This window comes from Chelonia mydas, chromosome 5, assembly GCF_015237465.2.
Source record: "Chelonia mydas isolate rCheMyd1 chromosome 5, rCheMyd1.pri.v2, whole genome shotgun sequence".
Taxonomy (NCBI): Eukaryota; Metazoa; Chordata; order Testudines; family Cheloniidae; genus Chelonia; species Chelonia mydas.
The window spans coordinates 48,317,414-48,334,394 of record NC_051245.2 but is presented as its reverse complement, the minus strand read 5'-3'; the positions used below and the strand labels follow the sequence as shown (position 1 = coordinate 48,334,394).

The 16,981-nt window shown below is 49.5% G+C and overlaps 1 protein-coding gene across 1 annotated transcript in view; it reads left to right on the top strand.

Moving 5' to 3' along the window:
- Positions 1-16,981, top strand: part of TMEM171 (transmembrane protein 171) — a 72,070-nt gene that overhangs the window by 35,795 nt on the left and 19,294 nt on the right. The gene's annotated exons all lie outside the window — the stretch shown is intronic.

Genomic DNA, 16,981 nt, shown 5'->3' with positions numbered 1-16,981 from the left:
GTGCTCTAGACCCCTAATCATTTTTGTTGCCCTTCGCTGGACTCTTTCCAATTTATCCACATCCTTCTTGTAGTGTGGGGCCCAAAACTGGACACAGTACTCCAGATGAGGCCTCACCAGTGTCGAATAGAGGGGAACGATCACGTCCCTCGATCTGCTCGCTATGCCCCTACTTATACATCCCAAAATGCCATTGGCCTTCTTGGCAACAAGGGCACACTGCTGACTCATATCCAGCTTCTCGTCTACTGTCACCCCTAGGTCCTTTTCCGCAGAACTGCTGCCTAGCCATTCGGTCCCTAGTCTGTAGCGGTGCATTGGATTCTTCCATCCTAAGTGCAGGACCCTGCACTTATCCTTATTGAACCTCAATGAACTGAGTCAGAGGTATGTGGTGGTAGCCATTCTTAAATGATAATATTTTTGGTAGTCGTCTTACACATCACTTGGTTTTATTTTCTCTATAAGTACTTGTTTTACAAAGGCTTACCTTAGAGCCACAGGACATATTCTGTCACTTCCTAAGTAGCAGGCATATGCATAGTCCCATTGATGTAAGTAACACAAATCACATAAGTGATATTCCACTTGAATAAAGATTATAGAATCTGCCCCACAATTAAGTATAGCATTAGCTGTACAAGTATAGATCTACAGATGTTGTAAATGAGCACATAGCTCTTAAATATCAATTTGCATACAGACACAGGTAGTCCACAAATTACATTACAAGCTCATAGGTGATGCACATATGTACACGACGTTAGCGTGGTGCCGGATATGTATCATAGTAAGTCTGTGCGCATATAAGTAGGTCAGCATGTATAAGTAACCATTCTTTTCCAAGTAGTGTCCGTATGGGTGCTCCATTCTAGGTGTGTTTGCAGCTCCTGTGCTTTTGATCAGAAATTTCATAGTGTCTGTTCGGCCCACGCATACAGGTTACTCAGTCTTGTACTCTGCATTGTTGCTATATAGCGTTGTGCAGGCAAAGTGCCCTCAGTTCCTTCTCAACTGCCTTGGCCTGAGATGGAGCCTTCACAATTGTCTGTGTTGAATTTTACTTTAGCTGTGACCCCTTCGCTCTTACAGTAGTTTATTATAGTTGTTTCAAAAAAAAATTGTCATATAGTTTCTTCCTTCCTGGGAGTTTTACACTCCTAGAAAGGCATGCCTGGCTCTGACAGGTTTCAAATGCTGCCCATTGTTCCAGGAGACAATTGTGGTGAGTGACTGACACTCCTGGTGCATCCATTGCCTCGGGGAATCTCAAAGGGAAACTTCAGTCTGGCATTAAAATCTAGAGCCAGAAAAAACACGGAGATCAAACTTTGACTCCTTAGGATGGAGAGTTTGCTGATCCCAGACTTTGATCCAGGCCAGGAGACCCTACGGTTTGTCAGTCTCTGAATAAGTTGGCCACCTCTACTATCTCCAAGCCATACTCCTCAAGGGCATCTAAGAAGAAGGCCTAAGATTCCTGTCATAAGACTTCCAAAGACCGTGCCCCGAGTTCTCCAAGCAGGGAATCTACTCAAAGAAGATGAGGTCAACAGTGACTCCAGCCACTTTGGCTCCCATCAGTCTCTGACACTGTATGCATGAGACTGCTGGTTCCTCAGTACCAAGGGCAGTGTTAAATCTAGAGACTCCAAAATGTCAGGCTCTGATAGACCATTGGTACTGTAAGGAGCAACGCGGCAAAAAAGGCTCTACCCCTTCACACTCGCTATCGAAAAAGACCACTCTGGCTCAACTCCCCTTGGACCACTCAAGATTCACAGTACTATCAACTCCCTCAGCTACCATTATTTCAGCTCAGGTCATGGATACGGTACCGACAACACACTCAGTACTGCGGGAGTTTCATTTTCCTCAAGACTTGGCTGTGTCCAAGACACCTGACTCACAGTTCTTGGTACTGAAGCCCTCTAGATTCCCAGACATGCATCTGGTGCAGAGAATTGTACCTCAAGTTTCTTCTGCTGCTCCACCACTTCAGCATGACTTGGGAGAGGAGGATTCTGATGAAAATCTTGCTTTGGACGCTCTAATATCTGGCCATAGCACTCCAATCCATTCCCATAGAGGTGCTTTTCCAGACATCTCTAAGGAAGTTGATCTCACTCATGACCGATGTAGCTACAGCCACCATCTTGCTGATACGAACACCCATAGATGCCTCCACCTATGCCATATGCGACACCCCCCTTGACCATACTGGGACCCTACGTGGCCTACTGTCAGCAATTCTCTAGGGCTGAGAGAGACAATTTTTATCACCCTCTCTCTCTAGGAAACAGAAACCTCAGGAAGAACCTCTGAGGAACAAGAAGATAGGGCTGATGAAGAGACCTCTGCATCAGCCAACATCTCTTCTTTATCCCAAGATGAAGCGATTATGCCACCTCCACCATCCTAGGCTTATGATTTTAAACAATTTTAGGACCTTATTAAGAGGGTCGCGGTTTCTTCACAGATCCCTCTTGATAAAGTTAAAGAACCACATCCTAGGTTAATTGACATCTTTCATACAGCTTTATCTGCCTGCATCACCCTGCCTGTTAACGAGGTCTTCCTGGACCTATAAAGCTTATCTGGCACAGCCTGGCCTCAACTCCACCCACATGCAAGAGACCAGACAAAAAATATTATGTTCCCTCTAATGACTCAGAATTTTTATTTTCTTATCCTTCTCCCAGCTCCTTGATGGTCGAGGAGATTAATGAACATGAAGGGCAACACCATGCTAAATCTACACCCAATGATAAAGATCATAAGCACCTCAACTACTTTGTAGAAAGTCATATTTGTCAGCTACTTTACAATTCAGAATTACCAACTACCAGGCTGAACTCCTTATTGAGCCTCTACCAGAAGAACACAGAAGGCAATTAGTGCAGAAGGCCAGCTGTTCACCAGAACATCTCTGCAGGCCTCTCTCAATGCTGCTGATACTGCCGCTCATTTGATTTCTACATCAATAGTTATGAAGAGGGCCTCCTGGCTTCAGCTTTCAGGAGAAGGTCCAGAATACTGTTGAAGACCTTCCTTTTTGAGGGCACTAAACTATTCACTGACACCATAGACAAGTTTCTGCACACGTAAGCAGTCGAGGGCCACTTTACGTTCTCTGGAGAGCTATACGCACATCCAAAAGAGAAAAGTTAATAGGTCCCAGACATCAGAGATCCCACTCAATTCTCAGGTTCCCAGAGATCATATGAACCTCAATTCAAGAGACAGAGGTTCCAGAGAGAAAAAACCATCCACTTTCCAACCTCACAAACCTCTGCTTCAAAGCACCAATTTTGATGGAGGGGTGGAGGTCCTGAGCTGCCATCCCTTTTCATACCAACTGCAGCGTTTCACCTGCCTTCCTCTTTTCAGCAACTCTGTACCACTTCCAGCCTGCTTGCAAATCGGTTACTACAGACAAGTGGGTTTTGGAGATCATCTCCACAGGGTACTCCATCCACTTCACTTTTGCCTGCCAACTCCCCTTCCCCATCCCTCTTCAGGGACCTCTCATAAGCACCTTTTTAAGACAGGAAACCGACTCTCTCCTACACTTAGGCACTATAGAACCGGTTCCCATGCAGCACAGAGGAGGGGTTTTATTCCAGGTACTTCCTGGTTCCAAAAAAAGAATGGCAGTTGAAGACCCATCCTAGATTTAAGGCTACTCAACACACTTGTAAAAGCACAACGATTCAAAATGGTCACACCTTGAAGCAATAATTCCATCTCTGGCTCAAGGAGATTAGTTCTCAGCTTTCAATCATCAAGACACATTTCCATACTAATCCACCCATCTCACAAAAGGTTCCTGTGTTTTACTGTCAGTCAGGACCATTTGTAATATAAGGTGTTTCCTTTTTGGCCTCTCATCTGCTCCAAAGATCTTTTCAAAGGTCATGTCTTTAGTAGAGGCACACCTCCGCAGAAAAGCAATTCTGATGTTTCCTTACCTAGACAATTTGCTTCTAAAAGTTTGCTCCCAGGATAAAACTGTAAGGGCAACTTGCCAACCCATACACCGCTTCCTCGCACTGGACCTACAACTGAACGTTCAAAAATCCACCTTGATCCCTTACAAAGGTTAGAATTCATAGGAGCTTATCTCCTGATGCAAGATTTGTGGCCCTTTCCAATGTAGTCAAGCTATCCAAGAGAAGCCCTCAGACACCTGTCAAGAATTGTCTTTGGCTGTTGAGACATATGGCAGCTGGTACTTTCATTATAGACAGTGCAAGAGTGCAGGTGCTTTGCTTCTAGATGTAAGCAGTGTCAAGATGAGCTCCACCCTGACATCTGGTGGTGAGGTGTGGCAAGTTGTGGAAAAGAACTTCAGGGGCTGATCTCATTTGCATAGGCACACCCACCCCGCCTAGAATGAGGCCATAGCTGCCCAAATGGTCACTTTGGCTGCTGTGGGATCCCCAGTGTCTCTGTTATTGGGGCAGGAAGAATAAATTGTTATTACGCTGATTATGGGAACTGTGCTTGGAACTGTACTTGGCCTTTTGTTATGATGGAGGGACTCACCATCAACTAAGTAGCACTCGCTAGGCAAGGGTCATGGGTTCCAAAACTTTGTGAATTGAGAGAGGCTGGGGACAAGTATTAATACTTGGTGGCATGGGCCCCTTGGTGAGGGCCTTACATGCTAATTGCACTTCCTCCTCTCTCCACTGTGGAATATTAGAGCTAATTTTGATTTCATTAGAAGTCTAGTTACAGGCTGCTGAGCTCACTTTGGGCTAACAGTGCATCAGCACTGAGGCTCCCATACTACAAGCTGAATTCACCAAAGAGCTAAACTGACTAAGAGCTGAAATCACTGAGCGTTGTGTTAAGTAGTGGGGGAGCCTGAAGATATATTGTGGAGCAGTTTGCGGGATGGCTGGGGGAGCAGTTCATAGGACGGCGGGAGCTGTTGGTGGGACACGGAACAGTTTGTGGACCGGCTGGTAGAGCAGTTCGTGGGACGGCGGGAGCTGCTTGTGGGCCGCGGAGCTGAGCGAAGCAGTTTGTGGGGCGGCTGGCGGAGCGAAGCGAAGGCCTATGGGCCGCAGAGCGGAGCTGAGCAAAGCAGTTTGTGGGGCGGCTGGCGGAGCGGAGCGAAGGCCTATGGAGCTGTGGGGCGGTCAGCTTCAGATCATGTAAGGTGCCTCTTACCCCCCCCCCCCATCTCCACCCAGGTTGGGAGGTAAAGCTCTGCAGATAAACTTTCGAACTCTGGGGCTGCCCTGACCAGGGACAGAGACTTTTGGGTCATTGGACTTTTGGGACTTTGGGTGATTTGGGGTTGCTGGACTCAAGAACCAAAGGGAAAGGGCATGCCCCAATTTGCTTGGGGTGGGTTTTTTGCTCATGGGTTGTGTTATGAATCCTGTTGGTGGTGTTTCCCCAACATAATGCCACATTGTTTCTCTCTGTAATTAAAAGGCTTTTGCTACACTCAGACTATGTGCTTGCGAGAGGGGAAGTATTGCCTCTTGGAGGCGCCCCGCAGGGGTGGTATATATTTGTCCCAGGTCACTGGGTGGAGGCTCGAGCCAGTTTGCATGGTGTTATTGGAATGGATCCCCTAGATATTGAACCCGGACCTTGTTGCTGCCAACTCTGACGGGCAGAAGGGTTACACAAGGATGGCCCAGGACTGTTTATTCACTGAGCAGACACAGTCTAGCCATACTAATGCCCATATCCACCTTTGTAAAGGAATCTCTCAATTGGTGCAAATACCCTCCCAATGTCTGCGCAGGAGTCCCTTTTACCTGCCCTTCCCTTGACAGTTGTTATAACAATGGATACATGCCTCCTAAGTTGGGGAGCGCATCTGGACACCCCTATGGTCAGAGCAAATGGACACCTCCAGAGGCGACTGTGCATATCAACCTCCTAGAACTCAGGACAGTCAGATATGCTTGTCTCCAATTTCTACCATTGATCGGGGGCAAACATATAAAGGTCATTATGACAACATGTCATGCATGTTCTGTAGCAACCGACAAGGAGGGGCAAGATACCCCTCCCTTTGCTACAAAGCTGTCAAGCTTTGGAATTGGTGCATACACAATCAGATCATCATCACAACAGCTTACCTTCTGCGGATGCAGTCAGCAGGCACTTTTCTCAAGACAACGAATGGGAGACAGATTCCATCATAATTCACAACATATTTCAACAATGGGGCACCTCTCAGATAAATATGTTTCCTATGGCCATGAACAAGAAATGCGTCCAATTCTGTTCCAGAGGCAAGCTGGGTCACCAGTCCATGAGGGATGCCTTTTACTTTCACTGGTTGTTGGGTCTAACGTTTGCATTTCCCCCCGACACCTCTAATATCAAAAATTGTACTCAAAATAAAAAAGGACAAAGCCAGAGTTATAGTTCCGACCTGGCCCAGACAGATATGGTTTCTCTACCTGATACAGTTGGTCATGTACTCACCAATCATTCTCCAGGTCACCCCTCATTTTCTCTCCCAGAATGACGGGAAGATCCTTCACCCCAGAGTTCTTTGCCTCAAAGCAGGGCTAGGTGATGGTTCACCGGATTAGAAATAACCTGTTCAGAGGAAGTAAAAAATTAACATACTTATTTTGTTATGGGGTTAGTGATTACAGCTGGTCTGTGCCTCCATTGGGGCTGTGGGAGGCAAGAGGTAAGGCAACCTGAAAAATCAGAAACTGTGGAAACACTAAGTTCCGCTCAGTCATATCCCTCAGAACGTGCCCAGACAAAGCATCAAGCATATCCAAAAGAAATAGTAAAAAAAAGCTAAGCTGTCAAAATACTAGCTAGCCTCATAGCAAAATTACCAGGTTTCTCTACAAGAGTTTTAAGTGCACAGTAACATCAATGTGGATAAAATGAGACCCTTGCTATGCTTTTGAATGAACTCATACAAAAAATTGATAAAAGACAAGTTCATCCAACACGCATAGGTGAACCCTTTTCACAAAGTAATCACTCCACATCTGCCATCTCAGTTCTTTTCATCCTGAAAGGAAACCTGCACACCACCCTGAAAACATGAGTTTCAGAGCTTAAATTCATAATATAGCTAGACACTAAAAATCATGGACATAATAAAGACACTGGATTTATGGTTTATTTCAACAAACTGCAGTCCACTATCGCCTCCCCCTTTTTGTCCTGTGAGTACAGCAGTGTTATGTGGCCACTTCACCTTGAATGGTCTCTTAAAATACATGTTAACTACTTATACTAAACAATTTATGCCACCTTGTATTTAGCTGTGACACTCTGAGTACGTTTCCCAGACCTGAAAAAGAGCTCTATGTAAGTTCGTCTCTTTCACCAACAGAAGTTGATCCAATAAAAGATATTACCTCATCCATCTTGTCTCTAAAATCCTGGGACCAACATAGCTACATTAGTACTGCAAATAACAGTGTCTGCTAGTCAGAAAATGCAGACTTGGAGACTTCCAGTATTGGAGGCAGAACCAGACTTGGATACCAAGGTGACATGCTCAGAAAGAGAACCAGTATTAATTTGCATCAAGCCACCGTACACTTTTTCAAATGTAGTCAACATCCGCTGTGCTGCTACGTCATAGTCTGACGGTCTATAATTGTGGTCTCACTCCAGCACCTAGGGGACAAAATTAAATTAAAATCTCAGATTCAGCCAATAGGCCCAAAGCTTGAACGCTGCTAGAGACTAGGGGTATGCCTACACTTAAAATGCTACAGCTGCACAGCAGCAGCTCTTCAGTGTAGATACGTATGCCGATGGGAGGGGTTCTTGCATCAGTATAGGTAATCCACTTTGGTGAGAGGTGGTAGCTAGATCAATGAATTCTAGAATTCTTCCATTGTTCTAGCACGAGCTATACCGAGGATGTGGTTGGCTTCGTTACATCTCTCAGAGATGTGGATTTTTTATACCTAGAGAAACAGCTATACCAACATCAGTTCCTAGTGTAGCCCAGCGCTAAGCTACCCTATCATTCCCAGCGGCAGCTTATCCATAACATGTGAGAAGTAATTTGCTGGACTAGTATAGAGCCGCTTGTACTTCTGCAACATGTGCTCTACCTGGTCTGAGGCTGAACAGAGGGATGTACAGCCTGCATCTTTGGTCTAGTCAAGATATGACTGAGGCAGGAAATGGGCAGGGGCCAAAGGTACTTTAACCCTGCTTTGCACCTCCCCCTATTCTTGTCCATTTGGAAACCTGAGGTAAGGTGGAGCAGCCTCAGGGCTGCTCTAAATTTAAGCTAGATTTCAGCCCCCAAGTAACAGTTTTGGCAGAAGAAAGCAACCAGCACCCAGCCTGCCTCTGCCATACCTTCCACAGTAGGGGAGGCACTGTGGACCTCTTATGCGAGATCATTTTACCTAGGGAACATTTTTATACCAGGGGACAGTATATGTTTTGCCAGTGGTGCAGAGCAAAGTAAAGAGGCTACAACATAGTATAGCACTGATCCCTGCCCTTCCAAGAGTGTCCACTTTTTAAAAAAATTCTCTTCAATATAAGCAAGGTAATCATGTATCAATTAAAACAAGTAGCTCTTTATTCTATAATGTCACTATGTTTCCATGTTTTACAGCAAAAATTAGCATGACTTATTTGCTAAAGCATTGCTAAACCTTTGGTCTCCAGTGTGGTCCGATATGCTGCTGAACCTAAAAACAACCTGGGTGCGAGCATGCTTTTAAGAGAAGCCATAGGCCAGATTTCTTTCAGAGGGGGCTGAGCACTTGGGACTGAGGCACTGCAACACTCAGTGCTGTCTTGCCTAACTTCTAGGCACCTAGAACATCAGAGGCCCACCACTGCTATCCACAAAGCCTAAGTTAGGTGCCTAGGTTCCCTATATGGATGGGTCTGAGTTAGGCACCTTATAATATGATCCACAAAAGCCAGCACACTAGGCAAGGAGCCACCTAAGCTAGCCAATGGGAGCTGCTGATTGGTTGAGGAGGGTGTGCATAAAGCCCCACCCCTTTCTCAGAGAGATGTCTTTGTACCAGTCCATGAAGGGGAATCCCTCTCCTGGTGTTAGCAGAGATGGATTAAGATTTACTGGAGCCCTGGGCACAAAGAATTTTTGGATCCCTCACCTCCCCAGCTCCATGGGGGCCACGCCCCCTGCTCCTCCTCTTCCCCCAAGGCCCCGCCCCTTGGCCAGGCCACAAGCTGAAGCTGGTCTGTGGTAAGAGCCGCCCCAGCCGTCCAGGGAGATGGGTCACTGTGAGGAGGCCAAGACCAAAGTGGCAGAGGAATCCCCCCACATCACCCTGCGCCCCGCTGCCTCCCTCCATTGTCCTGAGGTCCCTTTCATGGCCTTGCATCACAGGCCCACCCTGCTCCTTGTATCTTGACCACGGCAGACACGCATGCACACATATCCATGGCGCCCAACCGTAAGGCCAGACCTATTATTTCCAAACTCCACTGCCTTCGTGGATTATTGGCATCAGGATACACCTGCCAAAAGTAAAACTCCCAGACTGAGAGTGGCATAAGCTCTAGTAGGCTACTAGCATTAAGATTTACACCCTCTCCTCTAGTGGCCGAGATTCATGCTTTCAGTATATTAGGCTGTATACAACAGGGCCACAATAACTGGATTCACATTCGCGAGACAAGGTGGGTGATGTAATAGCTTTTATTAGACCAGCTTCTGTTGCTGAGTGAGACAAGCTTTTGCACTTACAGCCCTGAAGAGAGCTCTGTGGAAGCTCAGACACTTGTCTCTCACCAACAGAAGTTGCTCCAATAAAAGATGTGACCTCACCCATCTTGTCTCTAATACCCTGGGCCCAACAGGGCTTCAACAATACTGCATACAAAAATGGAGGATTCACATTACTAGCCCAGAGTGACCATCACACCAGGGCACTATGTTCAGGATTCATATTTCTAGCATAATGTTGTCTTTGCACCAGGGCACGAGTATTACCAGCATAATAAAATTCTTATAGCAGGGTGTGAGTGCCAAAAATACACAATACACGCACACTGGGATCCGCACAGCAGGATAGCAGGGTTGGAGGGCATGCGCACAGTACAGTGGAGATGCATGCCATCCCTGAGTGCAAGGGTTCCTGCAAACAGCTGTAGTAACAGCAGGATCTACACTAGTGGCCCAGTAGGAGTTGCAAGGCAGGGCACTAATTCACAATCCCAATGCAATTGGATCCAAGCACCAGGTCTTTCGCACCAGACTTTGTACTGCCAGAATAGTGGGGGGGAATTATAGAAGTTGGAGGAGAAAAAGCCCTCTGTGCTCATCCCATCTTGGTCTAGCTCCCTGCCCATGCAGGGCTGCTCCTTACAGCATGTTTTGTCCTGTCCCCTTTTGGCTTTTCTACTTGACCGCTTACGTCGATGAAAAAGCCACATTCCCCCGAGCGACGTAAGTTAAAGAGCTGTCTACACCGCGCCCACTGACAGAGCTTCCAGCGCTCGTTGAGATGGAGTGATCACACTGATGGGTGAGCGCTCTCCCATCGACGGGTCACGTCTTCACCCGACACGCTACATCAGTGCGGCTGCAGCCATACACCTGTGCTGATGTAGCGTGGTAGTGAAGACAAGCCCTTGGGGTTTCCAGTCCTTCCCTGGGGAAACGGTTCCGCAGCCTAAGGCAGAGATCACACTGCCAGGAAGGTTTCCCTTGATAGACTTGAGTTTCCCCCTCTTAATTTTGTCCTGTTACTCGGAGCACTGGTTTGTGCAGAGCAGGGTAACAATCTCAGTGTGAAAGCTGTACACCAACCCCAGCCAAAGGAGACCCTCACCTCCACGGTCTTGGTGGGGAGGTGTCTGTTTCACCAGAGGGTGGAGGGAGAAGGGTGTTGCACCTTGAGCTCTGGAGAGAGGACGTAAATGGGGAGGGATGCAGAGATGCTTGGCTTCTTGCAGACAATTTAAACCGCAACAGGGACATGTCCCAGGAAGAGAGGAGACCCAGGTGAGTGGGGGGCTTTGGGTGTGTCCCAGGGGGATCCCAGGTCTGTAGAGGATATAGCCTCTGGAGCGGGAGGATCCCAGGCTCTGGGGGCAGATGGCCCGGGGGATACTGGGCTCTGTGCAGCGGTGCACCGTGAGGGGTGGGCACAGAGGGAGGCAAGGCAGAGGCTACCAGAGTCACTGCACTCCAGGCCCTGCATTCAGCACCGCAGCTGCCTCAATCTGCGGCCAAAAGTTGTAAAGTCCCATCCCAGCTGCCGCAGTGAGAAAAGCCCAGGGGAGCTACAGCGCCTGGAGCAGAGCGAGAGAGCAGGTATCTGGGAGCACCCTGGGGGTGCCAGCGTCTGCTGGGATGGGGCTTGGCTGAGCCACAGATTTAAACACTGCTGAAAGGGCTGCGAGAGCAGACATGGGCCCCGGGGGCAGGTGTGCCCCCCCATAAGCATAGTTTGACTGCTATAGCTGGGGTGGGGGCAGGGAAGGGGAGCATGTGCATGCTGAAGCCAGTTCCCCTGGCTCACTGGCTCTCTCCCCAAGCCTGGAGTGGAACCTGGGCAGTGCTGTGGGGGGCAGCTTCATTGGGAGGGGGGAGTTCGGATGCTGCAGCTACTCAGGAAAGTCAGATGCACAGTGCCTCTCCCCACGCTTCCTCTCCCAACTGTCCTTTGCCCCTAATCCCCCCACAACCCCTTACCCCACGGCCTCTTCCCCTCACCCTACCCCACCCTCCTTCCCCCATTCTTACTCCACTCCCTCATTATCCCCCCCACTCTCCTTCTCTTCTCCCCCCACTGCCTCTTCCCCCACTCCCTTCCCCAATTCTTCCCCCTCCCATTTCTATCCCCCAACTCCCCCATTCCCCACTGCCTCGCCCCCCCAACACCACCTCCCTTCCCCACTTCCTCTCCCAACCACACCTCTCTTCCCCCACTTCCTTTCCCCCCTCCCCACCCCCAACAGACTGAGCAGAGCTGCTTGGCCAGCGGCAGATTAAGATTTGTTGGGGCCCTGGGCATAAAGAACATTTGGGCCCCCACATCCTCCCCCCCGCCATGGGGCCCTGCCCACAACTCCTCCCCTTCCCCCAAGGGGTGGTACACCCTAGGGGGCAGGGATATAGGCCAGGGGCTGCTCTCAGGCAGGTGAAGGGCCCAGGGCTACCCACAGCTGCCTAGGTGGCTCTTATCATAGCCTAAGGCAGTAGTCCCAAAACTGTGGTGGGATACGCTGGGGCCCGGGTCAGCCCGCCGAGGGGGATGGGCAGGGTGCGCCACCCAGCCCTGCTGTGCCCCCAGCTCCACTCTGGCCCCGTCCCCAACACCACACATGGCTCTGCTCCAGACCCCAGCTCCGCTCCTGGCTGGGGCCCCAGCCACACCTCCGGTCCTGCTCCCGACCATGGCCTCTGGCCCCACAGCAGTCACCGGCTCCCTTCTCTGCCCACCCCGCCAGCCCCAGCTCCCGGGGGTGAGCACAAACTGGTTAAGGGGGGGCACAACTTATGCCAGCTCCAGGCAGTGGGGGCAGGGGGGAAGGGAGAGGGGGCTTGGGCCAGCTCCCTGCAGGGCAGTGGAAGAGGGAGCTTGGGCGAGCGGCTCACCTACCTTTGCCCAGGGCTAGGGTGGGGACAATACACCCTCCTACAGCTGTGTCTTCCGGCCTGGCCGGAGGCAGGGCTTGAGGGGGAAGAGGAGGAATGGGGCAGGAGGAAGAGGAGGAGCAGGGCCAGATTGCTGGCGCTCCTACAGGGGCCCCCAAATTAGCTGGGGCAGCTGGGCACAGGCCCCCATGGGCCAATACAGTAATCTCCCACTGTGCTCAGCGCTCGCATAAATGGGGGGAGGCAGTGGCATGTGCCCCCACACATCACCCCTGTTTTGGGGGGGGGGAAGTGCCCGCACAGACTGCCCCACAGAGAACGCTCTTACCCCCACCTAAGTCCCTCTGCACTTGGATCCTGCTGCCGGGCTGAGCCTGCTCACCCACACCTGGTGCGCCTGGCTCAGAGGGGCAGGGCCCCAGGGTGTTTCTGGGGCAGGCCTGGCCCTCGCACTGTGTCAGGGTCGGATGCAGCCTCACTGCCGAGTCCCTGTCCCGGGGTGGGGTGGGGGAAGGGTGCAGGGTAATCTCCCACCTCCATGCAACCAGTGGCCTGTGCTCCCCACTGCCATGTTGAAGCCTCCAAATTTATTTACTCACAAATAAAATTTGCAGAATTTTAAAATATTGTGTGCAGAATTTTTAATTGTTTGGTGAAGAATCCCCTCAGGAATATGGGGTGCTGTGCAGCTGTGATGGTAGGACTGTGAGGAAGGTGGTGGGCAGTGGGAAGGTCTCTGGGCGGGGGGGCTCTGGGCGAGAGGTGTGGTGTGCAGGGTGCTGTGCAATTGTGGTGGGAGGCCAGTGGGGGAGGTATCTGGGAGGGGTGGGGGCTGGGCATAAGGGTGGGGCACTGGGCCCCGGGGTGGTGTGGTGCAGGCCCGCCCTCAAGGGGAAGGGGCATGCTGGCAGCACAGGGCTGGTCAGGCCAGTGTGCGTCTGGCAGCTGCAGGTTTGTAAACAGTGCCATCCTGCTGGGCTGTGCAGAGTGGGGCTGCTCCCGCCACACTGTGCCTCATTGCCCTTCACTCTGGAGACTGATCATCCCACTCCCCTGCACTTTGCCACATGGGGGCCCACAAATATGTTTGGGAACAGGTCCACAAAAAGTTAATCCAGCCCTGCTGGACTCCCCCCAGTTCCAGCGCTTCTGGGCCCCCAGAGTCTCCACCTGCCCCTGGGCCCCCCACCACAGAGAGCCGAGCTTCCTGGGTGGCTCTGGCCCGGCTCCAGCTTCCAACCTGGCTAGGGGACAAGAGCTCGGGACAAGAGCTCGGGGGAAGAGGAGGAGTAGGGTGGAGGGGCCCTGAGCGGAGGAGAAGAGAAGCTGGGGGTGGGGCCACAGTTCCAGTGCTCCTGGAGGCCCCCAAATTGGCTGGGGCCCCAGGGCACGGGCACGTGCGGTAACCCGCCACTGAGTGCTGGGTGCCTACGTCATTTCCTGTTAACTTGAGTTCCTCTCCTGCCTCATTCCCCACAAAATGGCTGGCGGCAAAGCTCATCTTACAAAATTTAGCTCAATGGTTAGAGCACTCTCCTGGGTTGTGAGTGACCCAGGTTCAATTTCCACCCCCTCTGCCTGAAGGAAGAAAGGATTTGAATGGGGTGGGAGTCTCCCACCTGGCAGAAGAGTGCCCTATCCTGTATGTCAGTGGTTCATCTGATGTGGGGCCCCCTCAGTCTCTCCCCTTGAAGCTGTCCCACTGCAATAAATAATGAGAGTGTCATTGGAGCAGGAGGACTGGACCCTGTGTCTGCTAGCGCCCTGTGGGTGGGGCAGTGCCCTAGCCAGTAGGCTCCAGTGATAGGCATCCAGACAGCTAGATGGAGGCAGCAGTGTATAGCCCGGAGACAGAAACATAGGCACCAAGGGACGTTTTATCCTAAAAACTTAAGTGCTGAACAAGTTTAGGTGCCTACTGTGTTCAGGGGGACAGGGTGATATAGTGGCGACTAAAACTGGGATGTAGGTGCCTAATTACCTTTGTGACGTCCACCCTTACAACTCTCCAAGTGAAATGAATGGACCATGTAGGTGTTCAGTGCCTCTGAAAATCAGGCCAGTATAGTTTGGCTCTGTACAACATCGATTACAGGGCTGCAATAATCACTAACCCTATTTTTGGGTGTTTACGTTTGTAATGACTTTCAAGGCCACATCTACACTAGACTTTTCCCAAAATTGCTCATGTGTTGCCATTAGTATAGCTCCATCAATGGCAGCAATGGTGGGCATGCTAGTGTAGGCAGGCCCTTGGGGTTTAATCCCCACACCAAGTTGTCTAACCCTGTTTTTAACAGAGTTAGACAATGTGGTGACTAAAATGCTGGCAGGCTAGATCCACCAGAGCTCCGGGCACTGGTAGACTAGCAAGAGCAGAGGCACCAGAACAGGGGAAGGGGTCAAGCAGCCATGGCCCCATCTCTTTTAAAGGTGGGAGGGCTATGCCATCCCACTTATTACCGGTTATTAGGATGAGTGATGGGTGGAGAGGAGCAAGTGGGGGGCAGCAGCACAGAAGAAAGGTTGGCAATATCATACCATGCCATCCTTACTTCTAAGCTGCTGCGGCCAGTGGCTTGGCCTTCAGAGCTGGGCTCCCGGCCAGCAGCTGCCACTCTCCAGCTGCCCAGCTCTGAAGGCAGCGCTGCTACCCGCAGCAGCACAGAAGTGAGGGTAACAGTACTGCACCCCCCAACCCCCCATGACTTGCGACTCTCCCACAACTCGATTTGGATTAGGACCCATACAATTACAACACCATGAAATTTCAGATTTAAATAGCTGAAATCATGAAATTTACTATTTTTAAAATCCTATGACTGTGAAACTGACCAAAATGGACCTTGAATTTGGTAGGACCCTAGTTATAAGGAATAACCAGAATGGATTTGTCAAGAACAAATCCTGCCAAACCAACCACATTTCTTTTTTTATTGGGGTTATTGGCCTAGTGAGGGGTGGGAAGGGGGAAATCAGTAGACATGATATAGCTTTTGTCAAGGTTGAATCCCCACTCCGGCACTTCCACTGCAGAAGGTTCAGGCTGCAAGGATTTAAAAAATTAATACTGGCCACTCCAGGCTTGTATTAAACTCCCAAGGTTACAGCTTTTCTCTGACCGTGGCTTGGTACATGATGCTACCACCCAAATGCAAAAAAAACCCAAACCCGTTTGGACCCAGGAAGGAATACTTGGAAATTCCTCTCTGTGGGGTACCCTCAAGCCCTTTCATGCCCCCCTCTGGGGAAGAGCTGAGAAAGAAAACAAAGAAAATTAGCTGTGCTACACAGCTAATCAAACAACATGCAGAAACCTCTTAAGACACCAAAAATCCAATCCTGTTCTTAAAAAAGGTAAATTTTATTAAAAACAAAAAGGAAAAAAATACATCTGGAACTTAGGCTTTTGCTAGATTTTAAAAGAGCAATTCCAAAAATTAAGCACCCAAACTAGCTTTCTTGGGAATTCAGTTTAAAGGTTACAAGCAAACAAAAGCATCTGGGGTTAGCACAGAGGAGATCCACAAGCCAAATAAAGAAATAAACCTGGTCTCGTCTAGCTAAACATTCCTAATTTACTTACATATTTGGGGGGTTTCAAATAAGTAATTCTAGGTATGATCTGATTAATTTTCATACCTTGTTCAAGCCTTTCACAGCATTGCTGCTTATAGCATTGCTGCTCCCTGTCTCGGAGAACAACAGACAAAGGGAAAGTTTCTTTCCCAATTTAAAAAGTTCTACCTTCCCATTGGCTCTTTTGGTCAGGTGCCCACTCCTTTTCTTTTACCTGTGGGCTTGTTAACCCTTTACAGGTAAAGCAAGCAGAGAACAGACACCAAGAGGGATTTTATAGCTAACTGGCTGCCTGAGTGTCCATAAGAGAGCTACCCCCCGCCCCTTCAGTTATCACAGCTTTTATAGTAAGGTTTTTGATACAGTCCCACATGACATTCTCATAAGCAAATTCAGTCTAAATGAAATTACTAAAAGGCAGGTGAAAAACTGGTTCAAGGACTGTCCTCAAAGAGTACTTATCAATGGTTTGCTGTCAAAGTGGAAGGGCATATCTAGTAGTGTCCCACAGGGGTCAGTCCTGGGTCTGGGACTATTCAATATTTTCATTAATGATTTGGCTGCTGGAGCAGAGAGTATGCTTATAAAATTTGCTGATGACAGCAAGCTGGGAGGGGTTGTAAGCGCTTTGGAGGACAGGATTAGAATTCAAAATGGCCTTGACAAATTGGAGAATTGGTCTGAATTCAACAAGATGAACTGCAACAAGTACTTCACTTTGGAAGGAAAAAGTACTTCACTTTGGAAGGAAAAAATCAAAGGCACAACAACAAAATGGGGAATAACTGGCCAGGCAGTAGTACTGGGGATTATAGTGGAGCACAACCTGAATATGAG